This window comes from Malaclemys terrapin, chromosome 6 (genome assembly GCF_027887155.1).
Source record: "Malaclemys terrapin pileata isolate rMalTer1 chromosome 6, rMalTer1.hap1, whole genome shotgun sequence".
Taxonomy (NCBI): Eukaryota; Metazoa; Chordata; order Testudines; family Emydidae; genus Malaclemys; species Malaclemys terrapin.
In genome coordinates, this window is record NC_071510.1 from 99730751 (window position 1) to 99756525 (window position 25775).

The 25775-nt window shown below is 44.5% G+C and overlaps 1 protein-coding gene across 3 annotated transcripts in view; it reads left to right on the top strand.

Moving 5' to 3' along the window:
* Positions 1-14508: 14508 nt before the first annotated feature.
* Positions 14509-25775, top strand: part of SLC38A9 (solute carrier family 38 member 9) — a 72176-nt gene continuing 60909 nt past the window's right edge. The window contains exon 1 of one of the 3 annotated variants that reach the window (XM_054032990.1): positions 14509-14578. The gene's annotated coding sequence lies outside the window, so the exon portion shown is untranslated. The remainder of the gene's footprint in view (positions 14579-25775) is intronic. The other 2 variants (XM_054032989.1, XM_054032991.1) reach the window with 2 other exon arrangements.

Below are 25775 nucleotides of genomic sequence, written 5' to 3' on the forward strand. Positions count from 1 at the left end.
AGCCGCAGCACGTGCCGCTACCTACCAACCGCCGCGCAGCGCCCCGTCTTTGTGTCACGTGCCACGCCCACCCACCAATGAGGACGCAGCAGCCGTAGCGCCCTGGGCGCGGAGCGTTGCTAGAGGCTGTGAGTCGCTCAGCCGTGAGTTTGAGCTTGTGCACGTGGCGCTGGTTTTGTGTTAGTCTGAGACTGAGCCGCTGGCTGGGGGGCTCCAGGGCCGGTCTAGGGGATCTGTGGCTGTGTCGCTAGGCACAGTGTCTGGTGGGGAACTCGGGGGCGGTGGGTAAGCAGAGCTGTGTGTCGCTGTGTAATGGGCTGCGGGTCACAGTATTGTGTTATTTGTATTAGCATCGAGCTATAGCCTCAGTCAGGGACCAGGATCTCCACTGTTAGGTGCTTTTCAAAGCAGAGAGCAAAGAGAAAGCCCCTGCCCCATATGTCACTGCACTGGTGGTCTGGAGAAAGTAATTGTACAGTTTGCTTTGTGAGAGAGAGGGAGAAACTCTGCAAATACAATGTTTCTGGGTGTATGTGTCTGGGTACAAGAGATTTGTCACTAAAAGTAGAAAAGTCACTGCAAATAGCTGTGAATGGGTTACTGTACATAGGTTGTGTGGGCAGGGGGAGAGGGGAGTCATTGTCCAAGGAGCATTATGTGTGACTGTGTCAGTGCACAAGTGGTGGAGGGGATCACTGGTCAGCTCTGTATATGCTTGTGCTGCAGAGCATGTGCAACATATTGGAAAGATTACTGCAACTATAGACTCTCAAAGCTCTTTGTCACTGTGCAAGGAGTCCTCTGCATCACTGTGCAAAAAGTGGTAGGGAGCTCATAAGGAACTGTAGCCCTGATCCACAGAGATACATGGGTGCCTAAACCTCAAACTTAGGCATCTAAACCCCAGTTTTAGGCTCCCCTGGCATCCACAAAACCTCACGAAATCTAATAGGCATCTAAACTCTCTCAGTGCCTACATTTTCAGGGTGAATTTCCCACAGCACCAGTGTTTTTGCTCCTGCCCAAGCCCCAGAGCAATTCACAAATTGGGGGAACATTGGCAGATTAACCCCTGTCTCACATATAGGGTTGATCAGTGAGTATTCTCTCAGAGACCACCTACCAGATCAAGTCTCATTCAAAAATCTGGGGGGAGGTAGCAGAGCTCATGAGATAATTTTTAGCCTAATGGTTAGAGCACTCACCTGGGATGTGCAAGACCCAGGTTCAGTTCCCTTCTCTGCATAGGCTGAAGAAAGAATTTACACAGGGGTTTCCCACACCTCTTAAGAGAGATGCACTAATCCCTGAGCTATTGGATGTTCTGATGCAAGGTTACCTCAGTCTCTCCCTAACCAGCAAGCTTCAGAGTCATTTCCCTTTCACTCTTTCTAGCCCAATACCTATATAAGTATCCACAATGGAACAAGTATCAGAGGGGTAGCCGTGTTAGTCTGAATCTGTAAAAAGCAACAGAGGGTCCTGTGGCACCTTTGAGACTAACAGAAGTACTGGGAGCATAAGCTTTCGTGGGTAAGAACCTCAATTCTTCAGATGCAAGTAATGGAAATCTCCAGAGGCAGGTATATATCAGTGTGGAGATAACGAGGTTAGTTCAGTCAGGGTGGGTGAGGTGCTCTGCTAGCAGTTGAGGTGTGAACACCAAGGGAGGAGAAACTGTTTCTGTAGTTGGATAGCCATTCACAGTCTTTGTTTAATCCTGATCTGATGGTGTCAAATTTGCAAATGAATTGGAGCTCAGCAGTTTCTCTTTGGAGTCTGGTCCTGAAGTTTTTTTGCTGTAAGATGGCTACCTTTACATCTGCTATTGTGTGGCCAGGGAGGTTGAAGTGTTCTCCTACAGGTTTTTGTATATTGCCATTCCTGATATCTGACTTGTGTCCATTTATCCTCTTGCGTAGTGACTGTCCAGTTTGGCCAATGTACATAGCAGAGGGGCATTGCTGGCATATGATGGCATATATAACATTGGTGGATGTGCAGGTGAATGAGCCGGTGATGTTGTAGCTGATCTGGTTAGGTCCAGTGATGGTGTTGCTGGTGTAGATATGTGGGCAGAGTTGGCATCGAGGTTTGTTGCATGGGTTGGTTCCATCATATGCCAGCAATGCCCCTCTGCTATGTACATTGGCCAAACTGGACAGTCACTACGCAAGAGGATAAATGGACACAAGTCAGATATCAGGAATGGCAATATACAAAAACCTGTAGGAGAACACTTCAACCTCCCTGGCCACACAATAGCAGATGTAAAGGTAGCCATCTTACAGCAAAAAAACTTCAGGACCAGACTCCAAAGAGAAACTGCTGAGCTCCAATTCATTTGCAAATTTGACACCATCAGATCAGGATTAAACAAAGACTGTGAATGGCTATCCAACTACAGAAACAGTTTCTCCTCCCTTGGTGTTCACACCTCAACTGCTAGCAGAGCACCTCACCCACCCTGACTGAACTAACCTCGTTATCTCCACACTGATATATACCTGCCTCTGGAGATTTCCATTACTTGCATCTGAAGAAGTGAGGTTCTTACCCACGAAAGCTTATGCTCCCAGTACTTCTGTTAGTCTCAAAGGTGCCACAGGACCCTCTGTTGCTTTTTACACAATGGAACAGTTACTGGGCAAGAGAAAGAGGGGGAATGACTCTATAGCCTGCTGGTTAGGGAACCTTCCTTAGTGGTAGAAGACTCAGGATCCCCTCCCCCTGTTCTAATCACTTTTTTGTTAGTTATCCACAGCTTCAACAAAATATCCCATAGCTGGGTACTTAGAGTATGCTCCTGAGAGATAGGAGAACTCTGTTTAAATCCTTTCTCCCCATCAGGCAGGAGAAGAATTGAACCTGGGTCTCTGACATCCCATGTGAGTGCCCTAACTACTGGGCTAAAGTTAAGAAGATGGATGCTGCATCCTCCAGCCATTTTGCATCAAGCAAAGCAAGTGCCTTTATACAGCATAAGAATTAACAACAACAAAAATACCTTGGCAAAAACCTAGTGTTTTGCAACTGACCTTTGAGAAAACATTATCAACCACAGGCAGTAAAAAAGGTACTTAGGTGCCTAAATCCCAGTCATAGGCTCCACTGGAATCCACAAAACTACTGCTCAGTTGTTGCCTGAGGCACCCTGGAGGCTCCTAAACTCACTCAGCACCGACATTTTTACAGTAAAAGTTCTCTAGATATCTACGTTTCTGCATGTGGGCACACTGGTTCCTCTCTACAGGCATCCAGATGCTCATCTCCCACGTAAGCCCCCAAGTGATCCACAAACCAGGGAAGATAGGTTCTCCCACAGGCGCTGACTTTCCGAAGTGCCAGGGGGTGCTTGACCCCCGGCTCTGCTTAGTGTTGCCAGGTGTCCGGTTTCCGACCAGAACGCTCAGTCGAAAAGGGACTCTGGCAGCTCCAGTCAGCACCGTCGATCAGGCCATTAAAAGTCCAGTCAGCGGTGCTGCGGGTCTAAGTCAGGCTAATCCCTACCTGTCCTGGCACCGCACTGTACCCCAGACGTGGCCAGCAGGTCCAGCTCCTAGGTGGCAGCACCCCAGCCTGAAAGGGGCACTGGGGTCCAAGAGGGACGTGGGCCCAGCGGCAAGTGGGACACCGGCCTGCAGAGGGCGTTCCGGAGCTGGAAAAGCTAATTCCTTGGATGACCAGCAGGAGGTGCCGCAGGGGTGAGTCCTGCCCCGTGACAGAGACCCCTGTTCAAATTCTTTTTCCTTCTCCTAAAGAAGGGGATATTGGACTTGGATCTCCCACATTGCAGCTGAGCACTCTAACCCACTTATAAAGTAGGCAGCACACCTCCTTCTTGGGCCATGACTTATTCTTACAAGAAATAACTTAGACCAGTAGTTCTCAAACTTTTTTTTCCGCAGACCACTTGAAAATTGCTGAGGGTCTCAGCTGATCACTTAATGATCTTTCCAAATGTTGTTTGTACCGTTAGCTAACTATTGCAAAGTGCTTTGGATAAAAGTGCTATATTAAAAAAAACTTAATAATAATTAATGTTTTTGTTCTACAAATAAAAGCACACAACTCATATTTTAAAAAGGTAAGACTACTGATATTAATGTGATGGATGTGCCCTCTCTCCCCCGCTGCAGCAGCCCCCGTGCTGGGGCTGGAGGGTGGTCTCTCCCCCACCAGCCTCAGCTCTGGAGCTGGGGAAAGTCGCTCTTTCTTTGGCCACCACAGCCCTGCATGTCCCAAATTTCCTCCACCCCCTCTTCTCACCTCACTTCCCCCTCCCACCTACCCCCATTTGCCCTCACCTTATATGTGCATCTTCTCCAGGTTCCAGGCACCTAATTAGTAGAGCCAGGTCTGGACGGCTTCACTAATTAGGTGGGTGGCCCTTTATTCTCTCATGCACAGCCACCCAGGCACGCACCTTAAAGTGAACTGTCTGCAGACCATTTGAATGGAGCTCACGGACCAATGGTGGTCCATGGACCACAGTTTGAGAACCTCTGACTTAGACACCTAAGCCACCTGACTCCAAGAAAAGGCGTTCCCACTAGTGAATCACAGGCATCAGTAGGCACCTCCCTGCAGCCTGGATATCAACGCTTTTCTCTGTCAGAAGGCTCAGGACACACCACTCTCATGGGCATCTCTCATTGGCTAGTTTAGGCAGATTCCTGACTAGCGTGCTTGCTTTGTGGATTTCATTCTAAGTCACCTCTTTCTCATTGTCTAGGGAGCCTACCTGCCTAATTCAGGCTTTGTGGATTGCAGTGTTGTCCCAGTGATTTTTCTAGGTGCCTAAGTCCATTTATGAATGCAAGCCTTCACTGTAAACTGGTATAAGGGAGATTAGAAAACGGAAGATTTTGCTCTCGAAGCCTGACTATATTAGAGCACTACACCATTTCAACATCACAGCTAGGCAATTATAGCACCATTTGCTCCTGAAACAGTTCAGTGCATCTGCATGCATTTACTCCAACTATCCACTGTAAGCGCCTCAGTTTATCTATTCCACAGTTCTCAACACCACACATCCCTGAAATCTGGGTTTGTAGGAGACCCTAAAAGGTATTGTGGGACCAAAAGAATATTTGAGAAAACTGGGTGTTTATCCCAGAATTGTCTAATAATCACTGCCATTTTATTCAATTATCCCAATGGGATAACAGCTCCTCCTGTATTGCAGAGGAACTAAGCCATCTCTTTGCCATTTTCTGATGGAAAGACTGGTAATGCAGAACTGAATGGCTGTCAAGGCTGATTTCACAGTAGCAGCCGTGTTAGTCTGTATCTGCAAAAAGAACAGAGTACTTGTGGCACCTTAGAGACTAACAAATTTATTTGAGCATAAGCTTTCGTGGGCTACAGCCCACTTCATCAGATGCATAGAATAGAACATATAGTAAGGACATATAGTAAGTGTGTGTGTGTGTATGTATGTATGTATGTGTATATATATATACACACACACACACACACACACACACACAGAGATAATAGTAGAGGGAGTTCCTGCTGCTGGAGGGCAGTCACTGAAGAAAAGGGGATCTGGCTTCTGCTACCTTGTTCAGAACTGTCTCGGATGCCTGTTCATTATGGACCTTTATTGGATTTTTTTCCTGTGCTCATGCCAGGACCATCCTCCAGTGACTAGTGGAACAAGATTGTGCTGAAGTCTAGGGATGAGAGTAAAGAGCAGTAAAACTTATGAATTAACTTTTCTATCTCTGTGAGCTTATGTAGCACCAGACAATGCAGATGAGAGCTCTGCTCACTGTGAATAATAAAGTGGATATTACTCTATGACAGCTGGTAATTCCAAGCAATTATCATTCAGTGAGATATACTGTATGTTTGAGGTTGAGAAATTCACAATGGCAGCTGGCATGTGGGCAAAGGCATAATGCACCTGAAATTATTGAGGGCTTTTGCAAGCTATATGTCCAAACTGTCCTGGTGCTATATAAGAGATAGCACTGATAGTCCCCTTTTGTGCCTACCCAAGGAAGTAGGCAGAATATGTCAACCAAAAAGGCTGCTAGCCCCGCAGCATCAGTTATGCTATTTCCTGGACATTTATAAAGGCTAGCCAAGCAAAGTACATGTCATATGCATTTTCAGGAAGCCTGTGTTATTCAGGAGTAGACAGACTAGCACACTGTCCCTACCCCCATCCCTAGATTACTCTGTCCCTGCTGTTTCCAGGCTATCTACATCCCTATTTTGCCCTCATTAGTCTCACACTTTAACCACTGCTTCAGCAGAAGCCAGATGGTGACTGAGTGTTGTTAATACCAAAACACTAAAGTGTAGATGTGGCTAGAGAGTTCAGCCACCAGACAGGGGACAGGATTTTTCTAAGGGTATGTCTAAACTATGGAGACGATAGCTATTTCGGCAAGGCATAACTGTGCTGGCATAGCCCCATAGTGTACAGAGCATACTCCAACAAAGGGGTTTTTCCATCACTATAGGAACACCAGCTCCCTTAACGACATTAGCTATGTTGATGGAAGCAGTCTTCTGTCAGCAACGCTTCATTTACACTGGGGGAGTTATGTCTGCATAGCTAAGTTGTTCGGAGGTGTGCTTTTGTCACATCCCTGACTGCCGTAGCTCTGCCAATATAACTTTCAAGTGTAGACCAAACCTAATACCACTAACCTAATGTAAGCAGTGGAGTTAGAGCACAGGTTCCAGGAGATGTTTTCTGGGAGTGAAGCTTCCTGAAGCTCTAAAATAAGACCTATTCTTGGGTACAGATTTATACTAAATTGTAATTTTTTAAATAATATGGGGCCAGATTATCTTTTATAATCAGCAGTGCTCAAATCCTTAAAAAAAAAAAAAAAAAAAAAAAAAAAAAAAGTGCCAGAACTCCCCAGACCCATCTCCCTGCTTTGGAAGGAGAGATGGCTCCAAACTCTGAGTGGCACCCCCTGGGCACAGCTACCTGCTCGGGAAGGAGAGACTGATACTGAGTGACCATCTCTTCTTCTGGAGCAGACCTGGAAGTAGAAGAGGTGGAGGAAGCAGTGTGAGGAAATACTGCCCTTGCCTCTTCCACCTCTTCTTCAGGAACAGGGAGACCGGTCAGAAGTACCAGAATGCTATGCTGCCACTCAAAAAGGTGCTGGAATGCCATTCCAGTGTTCTGGCATGACTTGGTCACTGATTATCAGGTTGAATAGCACCAATCAAGCAGTGCACAGGAGACAAAATCTGTCCGTAACTGCCCAGCTGGGATATCCACCAGCTGCCCTTAGGCTACTTTGAGGGCATGGCTACACTTGCAAATGTAGAGCGCTTTGAGTTAAACCAGCCTTCTTAGAGCGCAGTAGGGAAAGCGCTGCAATCTGTCCACACTGACAGCTGCAAGCGCACTGGCGTGGCCACATTTGCATCACTTGCAGCAGCCACAGAGAGCAGTGCATTGTGGTAGCTATCCCAGCATGCAAGTGGCTGCAACGTGCTTTTCAAATGGGGTGGGGTGGAGTGTGACAGGATGTGTGTTGTGTGTATGTGGGGGAGAGAGAGTGGGTTTTGGGAGGGCTGAGAGCATGTCAGCATGCTGTTTTGTAAGTTCAGATAGCAGCAAATCTCCCTTCCCCCCTGCCTCTCTCTCTCACACACAGCATTCCACAGTAATGGTTTGCTTTGATATCCGCATCCCTGCAGCGATTCCGAAACCATGACAAGAGTGGCCACTTGACTTAAGGGGATTATGGGACATTTCTGGAGGCTGATCAGAACGCAGTAACACAACACCTCGTTCACACTGATGCCCGTTCACACTGGCGTTTCACCCGAGGCACACCAAGCATTATGCTTCTCGCTGAGGTGGATTACCAGGAGCTCTCTAGCCACAGAGTCAGAATGCTCTAAATGCCTTGCCAGTGTGGACGGGTCGTGAGTTAGGGCACCCCGGGCTGCTTTAATGCACTCTAACTCACAAGTGTAGCTGAGCCCTAATTCATGCTAGTGGCTTGAACAGCTGTGAACTAAGGCCTTGGCTACACTCGGGACTTCCCAGCGCTGCCACAGCAGCGCTGTGAAGCGCGAATGTAGTTGCGCCGCCAGCGCTGCAAGAGAGCTCTTGCAGCGCTGTATGTACTCCACCTCTCCGAGGGGAATAGCTTGCAGGCTCTGATTACACTGGCGCTTTACAGAGCTGCACTCGCTGCGCTCAGGGGGGTGTTTTTTCACACCCCTGAGCGCAGCAAGTTGCAGCGCTGTACAGCGCCAGTGTAGCCAAGGCCTAAGAAGCATGGTCCCCTTTACCTCCCAACAATTGCAACAAGTGGATCTTGGTGCATGAGAAAATGTGACCCATGAAGAGCAGCTTTTCCCTAAATTATGTATTACAATACTGAAAATTAGCATGCTTTAGAAAAAAACATGTCGATATTGTAACACTAAAAAGGCACTGAAAGTTTTGTATGTACTGGAATACAAATTCAAACTGCCTTATTTCATAATAATTGAGATAGTGAGATACAATTTATATGTAATCAAAAATGAACTTTGTTCTCAGTTTTGCTTTTTCATGGCCTTTTTTTTTTTTTTTTTTTTGGCATCTGCAAACACCCTTGATCCTTTCACAGGCTCTAGTCTAGAATAACTCCTACAGCCTCTATCCCACATCTCTCTTCCGACCACAGCGCTGAGTATGCAAGAATTGATGATTCAGTCCAACTTCTCTTTTTCTTTTGTACCACCAAAAGTTATAGTAGTAATAGTCACTGAAAAGAAAATAGTGTCAGTGATTACATTTCCTTGGGGCACCAGGTTTGAAGTGAGCTGGATCAGTCTGGAAGTTCTTTCTAATACTTTTCTTGTAGTACCTTGAGTTTCAGTTTCCTTTATTGTTGCAAAGAAAAATCTTCTTAATGCTCTAGTGTAAGGTTGAAACATCCAAGGCACTAGCCTCATTACAATAAGATGGTTAAGTCCTGTCCATGCTAAAAAGTTAATCATGTTGTAAATGAGACCTGATTCCATTATATTTGTAGCGTAGCCTAGGCCTTCCTCCCTCTGCAGAGAGACACCCAAAAATAATAGCTCTATAAAAGGTTTTTTATTATTTGTCCAATCTACTCCTTTCCCTCCCTGTTACATGTAGAATGCGTGAAGGGGCAGAGTGTAAGGGGCCAAGACATAGGTGATCTGGCCTAGCGGTCACAGCTGGGCTGAGGTCTGCACACCAGGGACAGTAGTCATCAGCCTGGAGTTGGAAGAATTGCAAGAGCCAGATTCCGTCAGCAAGACTCAGGCCACGGTTGGAGACCACCGGAGATAGTACCAGGATGGAATCAGGATGCAAGAATCAGAGACAGGCTGGAGTCAGAGATCAGAGGCAGTACCAGGCTAGAATCAGGGTCAGAGTCAGAGACTGAAAACCAGGAGATCAATAAAGTCTGACTTGGCAGCAGACCAAAATCTGTGTGGTTGCCCAGACAACTTTCTGGGCCAATCCCTGAGGTTAATAGGGCACATAGCCAGTCAGACGGTTGCAGGGCACTGTCACTCTGGTTCTCTTGGGTAGTGCTATTTGTGGTGCTTACTCTCCATAGTGCTCTCTGGGTATACCTCCTGGTGGCACCGTGGGAATATCAGGGGAATATGCCCCCCCTCCTCCCAAAGAAAAAACATGATCTATGCTGCGAGAAGCACTCTGTCAGCATATCTGCATCTAGACTGGGGGTGGGAGTGGGGAGGAATATTTGTTTCACACCCCCATCCAACATATCTATGCTAATAAAATTTTGTAGAGTAGACCTGGATGGAATCACTGGGTATTTTAGGTGCTAAACTAGAATTCTGTACTGAGAATGTGAAACTGAGATTTTTTTTTAAAGGCTTATAACTTGTTCAAATCTGGGTGGATTTTTGCAAGAACAGCAAAAGATGCCTCTCTGACACAAAGGCCAAATTTCAAGTCTTTGTTTCAAAACATAGGAATACTGGAATATCTCAAAGAAAAGTTTACCAGAATTTTTAAATGGCAAAACAACATATTCTTCCCTAGACTAATTTTAAGAAATGGCTGAACTGTTTTGGCTGAAATATTAAAAAAAGTTAGTCTGAAGCAGACAACTGGCATGGAAAACTTCAGCCCAAACAGTTGAAGCTTGGCAAAGTTATAAGAAACTGAAAACAGGTTCTTATCATGGGAAATACAAGGCAACACTCATAATAGGTGTTGATAACGGTTCCTCCTATAACATTAATAAGATTTTTAAATACCTCATTGGAACACACAGCAATTTTTTTTAACCTAAAGAAGAATTAGACACTACTTTAAAATTAATTTATAATGAGGGAGTATTTACACAGACTCATCCAAGACAATGAGATTTGGCAGCAGGTCTGCCTGTGCTCCTCAAGGAACAATAATTAGGCAGGACTGAAGACTTTGGCAGTATGTCTCCAGTTCACAGTGGACTTATCGCAGTTTGTAACATAGAGACCACAATAGTTGCCTTTATTGGCATTCTCATAAGTAAGCTTTGATGGATTACATTTTTATCAGTAGAATCATAGGGTTTGAAGGGACTGCAAGGGTTATCTAGTCTAAACCCATGCCCAAGATGCAGGATTTGTTGCGTCTAAACCATGCAAGACAGATGGCTATCCAGCATCCTTTTGAAAACCTCTAGAGAAGGAATCCCTCACAGCAGGCTGTTCCATTGTCCCACTGTTCTTAAAGTTAGGAAGTTTTTCCTGAGATTTAATCTAATCTAAATCTGCTAGGCTGTAGTTTGAACCCATTGCCTCTTGTCCTGCCCTCTGTGGCAAAAGAGAACAACTTTTCTCCATCTTTTTTATGGCACCCTTTCAAGTATTTGAAGACCACTATCATGCCCCCTTAATCTCCTTTTTTCCAAACTAAACATACCCAGTTCCTTCAGCCTTTGCTCATATGGCTTACATTCCATCCCTTTGATCATCTTTGTTGCTCGTCTATGAATCCTTTCCAGTTTCTCCACATCCTTTCCTTTCTATACATTGGTGACCAAAATTGGACACAGTATTCCAGCTGAGGCCTAACCAGCACTGACTAGAATGGTACTGTTACCTCCTGTGACTTGCATGCGATGCCTCTGGTAATGCAACCTAAAATTATATTTGCTTTTTTTGCAACAGCACCGCATTGCTGACTCATGTTGAGATTGTGATCCACCACAACCCCAGATCTTTATCAGCAGTGCTGGTGCCAAGCCAGTTATTCCCCATTTTGTATTTGTGCGTTTGTCTTTTCTTCCCGAAGTGTAGCACTTTAAATTTTTCTTTGTTGAATTAAATTTTGTTGTCTCTAGCCGAATTCTCCAATTTATCAAGATCCCTCTGAAGTTTAGCTCTATCCTCCAAAGTGTTGACAACCCTCCCCCAGCTTTGTGTCATCTGCAAATGTAGTCAATATCAGTAAACATCAATTCACCATACACACACAAACCAATGAAAAAATATTGCCATTGGTAATAACAGAAATTTACAGATAGGCTTAGTAAGGAAATGTTGCTTGCGAACCTTAATTAGAGTTTGATTTAAGGATATTTATTTAATATATTTTGACATGTGATGTTGACAATTTGTATTTTAACAGTTATAAAGCTTTAACTTTTTTAATCTCAGCATCAACTGTCATTAAATAATTATTGCCGGATCCACCCATGATTTCCCACAACTGTGCAAATTTAAATCAATATAATAAAAATATGCTTCAAACCCAGACTTTTGTAAAACTGTAAATATTTAAATCAATAACTTTAAAATGCCTAAAAATAAACATTGATATAATGTATTGAAATTATTTAAAAAATCAGTTTCTGTCAAACCTACTCCTAAGAAAGACCCAGACTGCACAGACATAGTTATTAACATCCCCTTCTTTCAGTCTCCAGCCTATCATACATTAGAAAATGTTGTACCTGTTTTCCAACCACAATGCATCTGAACTAGTGCTAGCAGTAGTCTTTGGCATTTTTATTACTCTATCATGAAAACCTGCAGATATTCCCTCATGGTCAACGCACATTTGTGAATGTGGAGAATCTTGCACCCACTGATTATGCCATGGATGCTCTTCTATGGATAGGTAAAAGTAACTTAACTTCCACAGCTATGCATTGAGCACATCTCACTGTCTCTAAATTCACATGAAAACATTAAAAAAAAAATGTTTCTAAGTGGCCCTTTCCCTACTCAGAGATTTTCTTCTCTGCATGAAAATGCCAGTCACAGGGGGAATTACTGAGTTTTCCACCATGTGTTATTCTACTATTAATGCTGCTGCCACCCAAACATGGAACTCAACAACTTTCCCACACACTTACTAATTATGTTGCCAACCCTCCAGGATTGTCCTGAAGTCTCCAGGAATTAAAGCTTAATCTTTAATTAAAGATTATGTCAAGTGATGTCCAGGAATAGGTCCAACCAAAATTGGCAACCCTATTGCTAATACTATAAATATTGGCTTCTAGAGGTATATCTTGGCTAGGGCCTTGTCTTCACCATGAAATAAGGCATGTTCTAACTTGAGTTATCTAACACCTTTTTTTGCTGTGGTGAAGCCAAGACCTAGGATAAAAAACTGGGCTTTTGTGTGTTAACTAGCACATCCTAACATATTCTAGAACTCTAGTTTTGCTTTAGCATAGAGTGAGCCTAGGGTTCCTGGGCCGACCCGCCCAGGGTGTGGTATTCAAGGGGGCGCTGCCCGTGCTGGTACCTCCCACCCACCTGACCTGACAACAGCCAGTGAGGCTTAGAGGCAACCAGGCAGTAGGGTGACCAGACAGCAAGTGTGAAAAATCGGGACAGAGGGTGTGGGGTAATAGGAGCCTATATAAGAAAAAGACCCCAAAATCGGGACTGTCTCTATAAAATCGGGACATCTGGTCACCCTACCAGGCAGACGCTGCAATGTCTGAAGAGGGCGGACAAACTGAGCTGCGGGGGGGGGGGGGGGGGGGGTGATTGGACCAGGCAGGTGACTCCTCCGAAGCAAGGGTGCCCTACTCCACTGCCATCTGTATCCACCGCTGATCTTGTTCCCCTCCCACTACCCATGGAGCCACTCAAGGTCAAGCTACTCCAACTGGAGCCTGTTTCCTGTCTGCTTCATAGTGTGTGTGTGTGTTTCGGGGGGGTGTCCCTCTCCCTCCATCTGTGTACCCAATTTCTGCTGCTCTGTGGTGGGGGTGGGGGTCAGGGAGAGCATGTTTGTGCTGGTGCCTCCAGGTCTGAAGTGGAAGCTTCCGGTGCTACAGTTCAGGCACCCTGATCACGCTGACATGATCACTGATCACTCAGGTATACACTCTTCCCCCCAACACACACACACACACACATTCCCCCCAAAACTCAGTGCTGGGCACCCAGCCAGCACAAGTTAAACACTGGGGGCGGAGGGGGGGCACAGAGGAAACAGTGGAGCCTAGAGGTGATGGGGTGAGCCCTGGGGGTTGGGGCCAGGGGCATAGGTGCTGGAACTAGGGGTGCTACCACATCCCCTGGCTTAAAGTGGTTTCCATTATATACAGGGTTTATGGTTTGGTTAAATGGCTCTCAGCACCCCTACTATAAAAGTTGTTCTAGCACCCCTGGCTAGGGGCACCAAAACGCGTTTGCCCAGGCTGCCATTTTCACTGAGGCCAATCCTGTTCAGCTCTACCAGCTACCTAGTGCTAAAGTACACTCTACCTGTAGATTAAGAAAAAAGGCAGGACGTAAAGTGTGTGGGTGGGGAGGAGATCAAGGGGTCATATCCTGGCCCAAGAAAACCCACTTAAAAATCAAGCTCAGCTGTGGAGCAGCACACTTTATATACTGTTTCAAAACTACTGCTACCAGAATAAGACAGATCTTCATCCCTTTTTTCCAGACCATTAAGCACTGAAAAAAAGGTGTTTTTTCAATCAAGTTAGCTCAATCCCGCTAGTTTAACTAATTGAAAACACCACGGTAGAGAGTTGAATGCCTTCAGCTTGACTTTAGCACGGCTAAAATTCAACCTTACTACAATCGAGCTATGGGTGTCAAACTGTGTCTACATTGGCCGTAAGCATGGAGCTGGGTCCATCAAATTAAATAGTGGTTTGAGCTAACCCTTGCCTTCTCCCTAGTCTGCAGGAGGCAATAGAAAACAGGTGTTATGGTAGACACACACCGTGTGCGAGCCCTGACACAACCTGGGAGCGCTGGGATTGGTAAAAGGTCTCGGCGCGGGTGGGGGAGAAGAGGGTTTAGCGCGCAAGTCACTCTGGGAAATGTAGGCAATCGCTCTATCCTGCTATTTGCCCTCCCCTGGGAGGAGTCCCGGGCGAAGAGCCTGACGCAAGGCTCTCTGGGAGTTGTAGTCCGCAGCAGGCAAACGTTCCCTTCGCTCGCCTGAGCGGCTCGCCCACTGAAAACTTCCTAGCCCATGCGCCCTATGGGCGCCAGGCCCGCTCCCCGGCAGCCACCCCGCCCCGCTCTTCCTGTTTGTGCCGGCGAAGCGCCGGGCTCAGGAGTTCGGCTGGCGGGGCGAGAAGGGGCTGCGGCGGAGTGCAGGTCCCGGCTGCTGAAGGTAGAGCTCTGCCATTGATTGGTGCTGGGCCGGGCGCTGCCCTTCCCGGGGAGGTCAGCGAGCACCCTGTGTCTGGGGCGAGAAGTGCTACATAGACACCAACAGGCTGTTAATGCTGCCTCCAGCCCAGCCCCCCTCAGCTGGTGCTTTGGGGCACTGGCTGCAATGTGGTGGATAAAATCCTGTCTTGGGGAGATAGCTACGAGGAGCGTAGTAGGTAGCTGTTTCCATATGCAGAGGGAAGGCAGGGATTTCTGTAAAACACGAGACATGAAAGCCGAGCCCCACTGATGTTAATGGGAGTTTTTCCATTTAATTCAATGGGGGCATACTTTCACCCTAGCTCATTATTTCTCTTCCTTCGCTGCTGCGATTCAAGTGACAGCCACGTTTAATGTTCCCAGTGAATATCTTACAATTGTAGGTAAGAGATTATATCTTATATCAAATGGAAATGACAGCCAGGGCACAAAGCTTGGAAACGAAGTATTTATAAAACAGCAGTGCTCAGCTGTTTTAAACGAGTGAACTAGGATCTAGCCAGAAAGTTGTGGAGAGTTATAGTTTATTATTATTTTATGGTTTATAACTGTGATAAAATCGATTATTTTCTACAATCTAGCTGCATTGATGAGCAGTATAGCATGTATTGTGATTAAGTGGTGCAATGCTTTGATCTGACTGATTACAGTATCTGATACTTATCTCTCACTTACAGAGCTGCCCTTTTTTGTAAGAGTTGTAGAGATCATATGTGCTGTTGTAAAGAAAATGAATGTAATTGTCCTCTATCACCTCATAATAAAACTAATTCTAACTATAACTGGTACAGCCAGCTTAAATTGATTGATAACATCCTCTACTTCTAGTGTAAGAATTGGGTTGGAAAGTTTAAAGGAAGTGTGCTGTTCTGGAGCCTCCAGGCTGTGGCTAGTGTATTTGCTGGCTGTCTCACCTCAGACCCAAAAGCAGAACACACATTGATGAATTTAAGTCAACCTTAGCATCCAGATGCTCTCTATTCTAGTATTCCCCTTCATCCTAATGAAGTTGGTACAACTTGTGAATTGGTCCATGGACAAGATAATTGTTTTTAATTAAATATAATTTGCAAAAATCTTTGCATCCAGTAATATTTGCAAAAGCTTAAATTGTTTTTTGTAAATGTTAAGTAATTTCCACATTCAAATAATTTTATTTTAGGTTAAGATATATTGGCTGACAACTGCCATGTCTATTGATTTGGTTCAGATACACTTAACTTGGAGTCTGCACCATCTTTATGTAGTATTGTCTTTCACCTATCCAATATATTTTAGCAAGATAGTCAGCTTCTGTTTTGTGATCAGTGAGATGACATGAAATGGTTTAGTTAAGAGTAGGAAAGAATCATCATATTTTGCTAGTAGTTCAGTTTCCTTTGAGTAGATTGTGCTAATTTCATCTGAATATTGTCATTAACATGTAAAAACTACATTTTTTTCATTATAAAATGCTATAAAATATTCAAATAAAGGTTTTATTTATGCAGGCTAGGCCATCTATGGTTGGTTCCCAGCCAAATGAAAAAACTGGTTAGAGAACAGAGTTTAGGAAACTTGTTTAAGCACACTAGCTAAATTGCTAAAATCCAACCATCCAAACTAAACATTTTAGGGCTAAAATACCAAATCTTGCTTGAACTGTGTTAAAAAGACATGCCTTAAATATGTTTTTAAAATGTAGTTCTGACATTTTAGCTTTGTTCATAATGGCTGGACAAACCTTTTTACATTAGGGAATGCTACAAAACTGTTGCTAACAAACACAGTTGCAAGAGTTTTTGTAACAGTGGAAACATGAATGGAGACCCCTCTCTGGCTCCAGCAGCTATTTTTCAACATTGTGTTGAGCTTCACCAGTTACTCCTGGGGGGATTCTGTGCAAAAAAATAAATTCTGTACACAATATTTTAAAATTCTGCAAATTTTATTTGTCAAAATAACACTACATAATCACCACTTTTGATTATTTTGGTAATTTATTTCAAAATACCTGTCAGCAACTCTGTCAGTAACACAAAAACTCCCCCAGGATTAGAAAGTTGAAGAAACCCCTACAACAATCTAGTTCCTACTTCTCCCCCCCTCCCCCCCACTCCAGCTCACACACACACCCTTTCCCCCAGAGCCCTGCCATGGGCTCCTGCCCTGCCCAGACACTCACCCCCCCTCCTCAACCCATAAGAACAGCCATACTGGGTCAGACCAAAGGTCCATCTAGCCCAGTATCCTGTCTTCCAACAGTGGCCAATGCCAGGTGCCCCAGAGGGAATGAACAGAACAGGTAATCAAGTGATCCATCCGCTATTGCCCATTCCCAGCTTCTGGCAGTCAGGCTAGTGACACCATCCCTGCCCATCCTGGCTAATGGCCATTGATGGACCTATCCACAAATTTATCTGGTTCTTTTTTGAACCCTGTTATAGTCTTGGCCTTCACAACATCCTCTGGCACAGAATTCCACAAGTTGACTGCGTTGTGTGAAGAAATACTTCCTTTTGTTTTAAACCTGTTGCCTATTAATTTCATTTGGTGACCCCTAGTTCTTGTGTTATGAGGAGTAAATAGTGCTTCTTTATTTATTTTCTCTACACCAGTCATGATTTTATAGACCTCCATCATATTCCCCCTCAGTCGTCTCTTTTCCAAGCTGAAAAGGCCCAATCTTATTAATCTTTCCTCATACGGCAGCCGTTCCATACCCCTAATCATTTTTGTTCCTTTTCCAATATATCTTTTTTGAGATGGGGTGACCACATCTGCATGCAACATTAAAGATGTGGGCCTACTATGGATTCATATAGAGACAATATGATATTTTCTGTCTTATTTTCTATCCCTTTCTTAATGATTCCCAACATTTTGTTTGCTTTTTTGACTGCCGCTGCACATTGAGTGGATATTTTCAGAGAACCATCCACAATGACTCCAAGATCTTTCTTGACTGGTAACAGATAATTTAGACACCATCATTTTATATGTATAGTTGGGATTATGTTTTCCAGTGTGCATTACTTTGCATTTATCAACATTAAATTTCATCTGCCATTTTGTTGCCCAGTCATCCAGACACTCACATCTCCTCCCCCAGAACCAAGCTGTGAACCCCCCCACCAGCCCAGAGACACTCACCCCCTCCTCTCCGGAGCCCAGCTGCGGGAGCTCCCCCAGCCTAGACACCTATGTTATATATATATATATACACACACACACACACACACACACCTATGTTAAAAGATTAAGGTACAAAATCAAGCACTTAAAAGTCTCTCCCTTGCCCCCAGCCAACCCCCTCTGCCCACAGTCCCAGGCTCCCTCCTTGTTGAATCTTAGTGTGCCTCCCCCAGGCTCCTTGTCCCAGTCTATTCTCCCTGCCTCCACCCCCTTAGTCATACTCTTAACCTTGCTGCATTTGAATCAGGCACCCTCCTCCAGATTGCCTGTGCCCTGCAGTGGGAGGAGGGAGACATCAAAAGCACAGAAGACATGAGCTCTCAGTGCCAGAGCCTGTCCTCAACATGGCCAATAGCAGTATGGAGCCACAGTTACAGGGGAAGTCCTGCTCAGCCTCTGGCTGGAACATGCCCACTACAGGCAGATTCTTCAGGGAATTTAGCTGTGAAGCTTTAAGAAGACTCTGCTCATGAGATTTTTTTTCCTAAGGCTTGTAACTTGGCCAAACTCATGTGAATTTTCACAGGGATGGCAAGAGGTACATCCCTGAAACAGAGACCATTCTCCTCCCCCCATGCCAAATTTCAAGGCCCTGCTCCAAAGCATGGGGGTGTAGAGCTTGTGTTTAAAAAAAAGAGAGAGAGATAAGAGTGTGGGCAAAACAACATTTTCCCTTAGCTTCATTTTTGAAAACAGCTGAACTGTTTGTGAATTTCAGTCAAAAACCTTCAGTCTGAGAAGGCAGACACTCCGCATGGAAAATTTCAGCCTGAACAATTAGTCTGAACATTATAAGCAACTGAAAATAGGATCTTATAATAGAAAGAGTTGGGCAATCTTAATAATAAGTGGTGTTACCAGCACATCTATCATACAGGGATTACAAAGGACCCAGCAGAGGTGGTAATGGTATTGGAGGAGGAGGTGACTAGCAAGGACCTAGTGGGAGCAGTAGATCTTGATGGGGGGGGTGGGGGGAAATCAAGGACCTTGGCAAGGAAGGTACCGAGGGATAGCCAAGAACCTAGAGCATATTGCTGGTAGCAGAGGAGTAGGGAAATGGGGGGATCCAGAGGAAGATGACCAAGGACCTGGGTGATGAGTGGGGGGTGGGTGGGAGTTTTTGAGGGGCACCAAACATTCAGAAAATGAGAGAAGAGATTGTAAATTTGAGGCTGTGGGAAAAGGAGAATAGAGAGAAATGGTTAAAGGTGCAAAGGCACCAAAAGTACTAAGAGATTGACAAAATAATAGAGGACAGAAAATGGGGACATGGAAAGAGGTTTTTATTTATAGAAAATTTACTTTAAATGATAGTATAACTTATCCTTCCATGTCCTGGATAACTCCACCTCTTCCTGCTTATCTGTCTCTTAGCGTATCATTCCCGTCCACTTTACCAATGACAATAGCTTTGATGCTCTGTTTGTCCACTTGTCCTGTAAGTGCATTCAAGCCATACTGTCTCAGCCTGAAGACCAGGTATGTGTGGAATGCCTACAGGAAGCTTGCCAATTAGGTCTTTTATTCATTCATTTGATTTATTGAGCTAATTAAAAAAGCTAGCTTTGTGTAAGTTCACTGATATTCCCCAGTCTTTCCTCCTCTTCCTTGCTGTTTGGTTGCTGTCATAGCACCTTATCTGTAAGCTCATTGGAGTAGGGAAAAATGTCTTCTCTGTACTGGCAGGTGCCTAGCATGCTTTTGGGTGCTGTTAAAATAAGTGTTTCTTTCTCTGATGTAAAGGTGGCGTGGCTGTTTTCAGCAGCTTTCAAGATTCTGGTCATTCATCCATGATTTGCTCCAATGGATGGATAAACATATCATTAACTTTTCCTTATTATGGCAAGAGGGAATAGATTTTGTGCTTGAACTGAAAGATTTTCTTGACAATTTTGCTTACCAGTTCCCCAGCATTAGGCCTGATTTGTTGGTGGCAGGAGACAATAACTTCACGCCTTTTGTGGGCACTACATATCACTTTCATTTAGTTATCGAGTGTTAATACATACATACTATACTATAGCACAGAAACAAATCTACTTGGACACACCCCCAGAGCCCCAACCAGGGGTATTCTATCTGCTACCCAAGATCCATCAACCTGGAACCCTGGATGCCCCATCATGTCAGGCATTGGCACTCTTACAGTAGGATTGTCTGGCTATTTGGACTCTCTCCTCAGACCCTACGCTACCAGCACTCCCATCTATCTTCGAGCCACCACGGACTTCCTGAGGAAACTACAATGCATTGATGATCTTCCTGAAAACACCATCCTGGCCACCATGGATATAGAAGCTCTTTACACCAATATTCCATGAGGATGGACTACAAGCTGTCAACAGTATCCTTGATGAGGCCACGGCACACCTGGTGGCTGAGCTTTGTGACTTTGTCCTCACCCACAACCATTTCAGATTTGGGGACAACTTATACCTTTAAGTCAGTGGCACTGCTATGGTTACTCGCATGGCCCCACAGTTTGCCAACATTTTTATGTCTGACTTAGAACAACGCTTCCTTAGCTCCCGTCCCCTAGCGCCCCTCCTCTATTTCAGTACATTGATGACATCATCATATAGACGCACAGGAAGGAGGCCCTTGAAAAATTCCATCTGGATTTCAACAATTTCCACCCTACCATCAACCTCAGCCTGGACAAGTCCACACAAGAGATCCACTTCCTGGACACTACAGTGCAAATAAGAGATGGTCACAAACACCACCCTATACCGGAAACCTACTGACCGCTACACTTACTTACATGCCTCCAGCTTCCATCCAGGATACATCACACGATCCATTGTCTGCAGCCAAGCCCTAAGATACAACCGAATTTGCTCCAATTCCTCAGACAAACACCTACAAGATCTTTATCAAGCATTCTTAAAACTACAGTACCCACCTGGGGAAGTGAGGAAGCAGATTGACAGAGTGAGACGGATACCCAGAAGTCACCTACTACAGAACAGGCCCAACAAGGAAAATAACAGAACACCACTGGCCATCACATACAGCCCCCAGCTAAAACCTCTCCAGCACATCAATGATCTACAACCTATCCTAGAAAATGATCCGTCACTCTCACAGACCTTGGGAGGCAGGTTAGTCCTCGCTTACAGACAGCCCCCCAACCTGAAGCAAGTACTCACCAGCAACTACACACCACTCCACAGAAACACTAACCCAGGAACCAAACCCTGTAACAAACCTCCTTGCCTACTCTGTCCCCATATCTACTCTAGCAACATCAGAGGACCCAGCCACATCGGCCACACCGTCAGGGACTCATTCACCTGCACATCTACTAATGTGATATATGCCATCATGTGCCAGCAATGCCCCACTGCCATGTACATTGGCCAAACTGGACAGTCTCTACATAAAAGAATAAATGGACACAAATCAGACATCAAGAATGGTAACATACAAAAGCCAGCAGGAGAACACTTCAATCTTCCTGGACATTCTATAACAGATTTAAAAGTAGCAATACTTGAACAAAAAAACTTCAGAAACAGAGTTCAAAGAGAAACTGCAGAACTAAAATTCATTTGCAAATTTAACACCATTAATTTGGGCTTGAATAGGGACTGGGAGTGGCTGGCTCATTACAGAAGCAACTTTTCCTCTCCTGGAATTGACACCTCCTCATCAATTATTGGGAGTGAAGTACATCCACCCTGATTGTATTGGCCCTGTCAACACTAGTTTTTCACTTGTGAGGAAACTCCCTTCTCTTCATGTGTCAGTATAACAATGCCTGCATCTGTAATTTTTACTCCATGCATCTGAAGAAGTGGGTTTTTTACCCACGAAAGTTTATGCCCAAATAAATCTGTTAATCTTTAAGGTGCCTCCGGATTTGTTGTTTTTGTACATACATATTGTTTCTAGTCTTTGTTCTTAGGCCAGTGCAGGTATGACCTACAGAAAACTATCTTCAGCTAACAACTGTAATTGCAGACAATCCATTTCACCTTGGTTAGCTATTAACCTGAAAGCTGTATTGATCCAAACCTGGAGGAAAATGGCTTTTGTGCCTTTTTTGCCAGTTTAGGAGGCCTCAAGATGGCCTAAAACAGGGGTCCCCAACCTGGTGCCCGCGGGCGCCATGGCATCCATGTGTGCCTGCCTACTGGCCGCCAGACAAGCAGCCGCCAAAATGCCGCCGAGAAGCGGCAACGTCAAGAAGCGCTACTGCCGAATTTCGGCGGCGACACCTCTTGACGTTGCCGCTTCACGGCGGCATTTCGGCGGCTGCTTGTCTGGCGGCCACGGTACCCGGCGGCTAGTCGTCTGGCGCCTGCCCCACAGAAAAGGTTGGGAACCACTGGCCTAAAAGGTTTGTATTTTCTGTATGATTTGTTTTCATTACAAATATAGTGTTGACAAAAGTCATGAGTCAGGCCCTCAAATTATGGGTTGAGGGAGGTTGAGTTCAATCCCCATCTCTCCCCCTGTTCACCATACCTAATCTCAGCCATGGAAGCTATGTGGTCTGAGACTTTGGCTTAGTTAGGAAAAGTGGTCAAGTTTAGGTTTTCTTAGCCAACACAGACTACCAAAGCCCAAACTTTTTCCTGCTGTAGATGTCGGGTAATACCTTTGTAGCACAGTTAAACTGGTTAATGCTTTTGGAGCTCACCCATGGCATTGTGAGGTTTAGGAAATTAACTTCAAATATTTAATGACAATTACCCCTCCATTTTGAAAGGCAGTCCTAGGACACTTTAGCTTATAAACTTTCCCAGGTATTTCTGTAGAGTACAATTCACAACCATCATAAGCACAACAATTTTTCAAGAGGTTTTACTGAATCCTCAGACAACCCACAGGTTGTTTTTTTTTTTAAATCTGCAACATCCACCTCTAACCACAAGTTCACATATCACACACTCCTGCCATGTACCCTTCCTGAAGCAAGACATTCACAACATAGCATATTTTCTATGAATTGTTAGCTTCTTGACAGCTAAACTTAGGCTACATCTACACTAGCATTTTTGTCAGTAAAATTTATGTTGCTCGGCGGTGTGAAAAAACTTACCTCTGACCGACATAAGTTACACTGAGAGAAGCACCAGTGTGGACAGCGCTATGTCAGTGGCAGATGCTTTCCTGATGACCTAGCTACTGCCACTTGTTGAGGGTGGTTTAATTATGCTGATGGGAGAGCTCTCCCCCATCCGCATAGAGCAACTACATGGGAGATCTTACACACTGTAAGGTGTCTAGTGTAGATGTAGACCAAGTCAGATTTGGTCAACTGAAATAAAAGCAAAACACATTCTAAGCTGATCTTATCACTTTCAATGTCCTTAAAAACTTAGATGCTTCTCACCACAGGCTGGCTGGTTACTTTTCAGTCAGGCTCTCCCCTTTGATCAGCATTTCAGTTGCTTGGTGGTGACTGTAGATGTAGTTGGAAGAGAGAGACACAGCATGGCAAATGTCTCTCCCTTTTATCATGTCCTTTCTTTCCTCTTGGCTTTGTGCTCTCCCCCCCTTCAGAGTCAGGTGAGCATTACCTCACTGCAGTTCCAAACTGACCAAAGGAAGGGGGTGACTCCCTTGAGGGAGTAACAGATTCTTTTGTTGCTGCCTAAGCCAGTGTCCATTGTTCCTGTGAGGCTGGGCTGGGCTTGTCCCATCCATTCCCTGGCAAGGTGTGAACTGCCTCTCTGTTCTTAGAGAGTTTTTACATGGGTTTGCTTTAAGCCATGAGGGTACATTTTCAATCTCAACTATACACATGAAATTATAACCTATAACATTACTGTAACGATTACTAGATCATCACTGTAACAACCATGCTCAGTGCATCATGAGCCTTCTGAAGACACCCAACATAAACTTTGTATTGGATACTACGCAATCATTTATAAAGATGAACATGGGGGTGTAGGGTGTTCCTGAGATACAGAGCGTCATGCTTTGTACCCAGATCTATTTGGGGCTCCTTCAGGAGCACAGAATAAAGACGAGTTTCAAGAAGCTGCCCTTTACTTTAAACACATTTATAGTGGAGTGTATGGACTAGATCCAAGGTCATTAAGCTCCTCTGCTTTCCAGTCTTGTCTGTCTCATGTCTTCACTGGATTAGACAAGCAACAGGGACCCTCAGGCGGGAAAAACGCTACTTTAGTTATTTCTTAGCACTAAGATAATTCCTGCATTATTAATAGTATCAGCAACAACAGTTGCACATTTATCCTTTAACTTTGAGCCTTACTTTTCCTCTTAACTCAATTGGTTCTATACAGCTTTGGCTAAATTAAAGTTGTGTCTCTTCCTGTTTTAGTCTTGAAAGGTTTGTTCCTGTTCTTATAGTACCTTTCTTTCCCATCTGTCTCCCCCTTTTAAACTGCAAGTATTCACTAGTTTCACCTGTGGAAACCTACACCACACAGACGCCACTCATTTTCACATCAATTTGTAAATGAGAAAAGTTTAAGCCATTTGCAGATCAGGGCCCTCCCTGACCTGCCCCCAAATAAATATTTTAAAACATTCTGCTAAAGTCACTTTGAAAAGGCTGCAAGGAGATTGCTGTGCAACAAAACCTACTAAACTTAGTAACTTTGGTTCTTGAAAAAACGACTTCCTGATTTAATATAGTGAGTGTCATATTGTGTGTTTGTAGGACTCAAGTTTAGTGTCTGCCATTACAAAATTAAGATGTTTGGATTTGGGTTTGTAGTTTAAATCCATCTCTACTGTAAAAGGAGGAAAGATGGTCTTAACACAGGACCAGAAGGGAAGAAGTCTAGGTTCTTATTTCTGACTCCTCCAGAGACATCCTGTGTAGCTTTCAGTAAATAATTTAACTTTTCTATGCTGTGCTGTAAAGTAGACATTACAGCAACTGAAGGTGGTGGCTAGGCCAACAGAAGAATCCTGCCATTGACCTGCCAGTGTCTACACCAGGGGTTAGGTCAGCTTAATTACATCGCATAGGACATAAGTTTTTTCACACCTTGAGCAGTGTAGTTAAGCCAACTTGACTTAAGAGTGTAGACCAATCCCTAGTGTTGTTTGAAAAAGGATAGGAGGGAGGAATTGGGAGTGGTAAGGCTAGGGAACTAGGAGTCCAACATTGACACGTGCTGACACTTTGGGGAGGAGGCTGTATGACAGGGTGCAATAGGAGAGGTGATGTCAGATGGGAGGAGCCAGGTTTTAGGGAATGCAAGAAGAGATGATAAATATTGGTAAGTTTTGTAGATGGAGCAGGAATTCCAGCAGGTCCAGAAGAAGCCAGGGAAGGAAGGAGGCAGGAACAGAGGAATAAGCACAATCAGATTGGTTAAAACAGAGCCAGTGGGACAGTGGTGGTGGCAGGGAATGATTCAGAGGGATGACAACCAGCATTAGGGCAGAGATTGCCAGAGGTGAGAAGAAGAGTCAGAAGAGGCTGCAGAAGTTATACGTAGATTTAAGAGGGTAAGGGTGTGGGGAAGAAGAGCTGCAAAGGAGAGATGGGTTCAAGGAATGGGAGATGATGCTTTTGGGAGGAGGGGTAGGGAAGGAAGAGGGGAGGAAAATTTGATGGAACAGGTGAGGAATGTGGTGAGCACTTTGGGAGAGGCTGTGTGGAAGTGGTGCGAGGAAGGCTAGTAAGCAGTTACAGTAGAATGATGCCCCAATACACACACGTAGGATAGATTCTCATTTGTAAGAAGATTCACATGTTGCTCTCAACATTCAGATGAATATCTGCCAAATTATGAGATGTCTGTGCATAAATTATGCCTAATCTTTGTTACTTAAGCTCTTAAGCATTTAATTTGATGATTCAAGCAAATATTAGAAATTCTGTGCAGTATAAAGCATAAAGAATATGGTTTATATTTAAATTGTACCTTAGTGATTTCCTCAGGTCATCTTTGATAAGCAGAATTTGGGTGGTGTAACTCAATTATCAAATATTCCCTTGCCTCAACATGAAGACCAAAATAAAGAAAATAACATTTTAT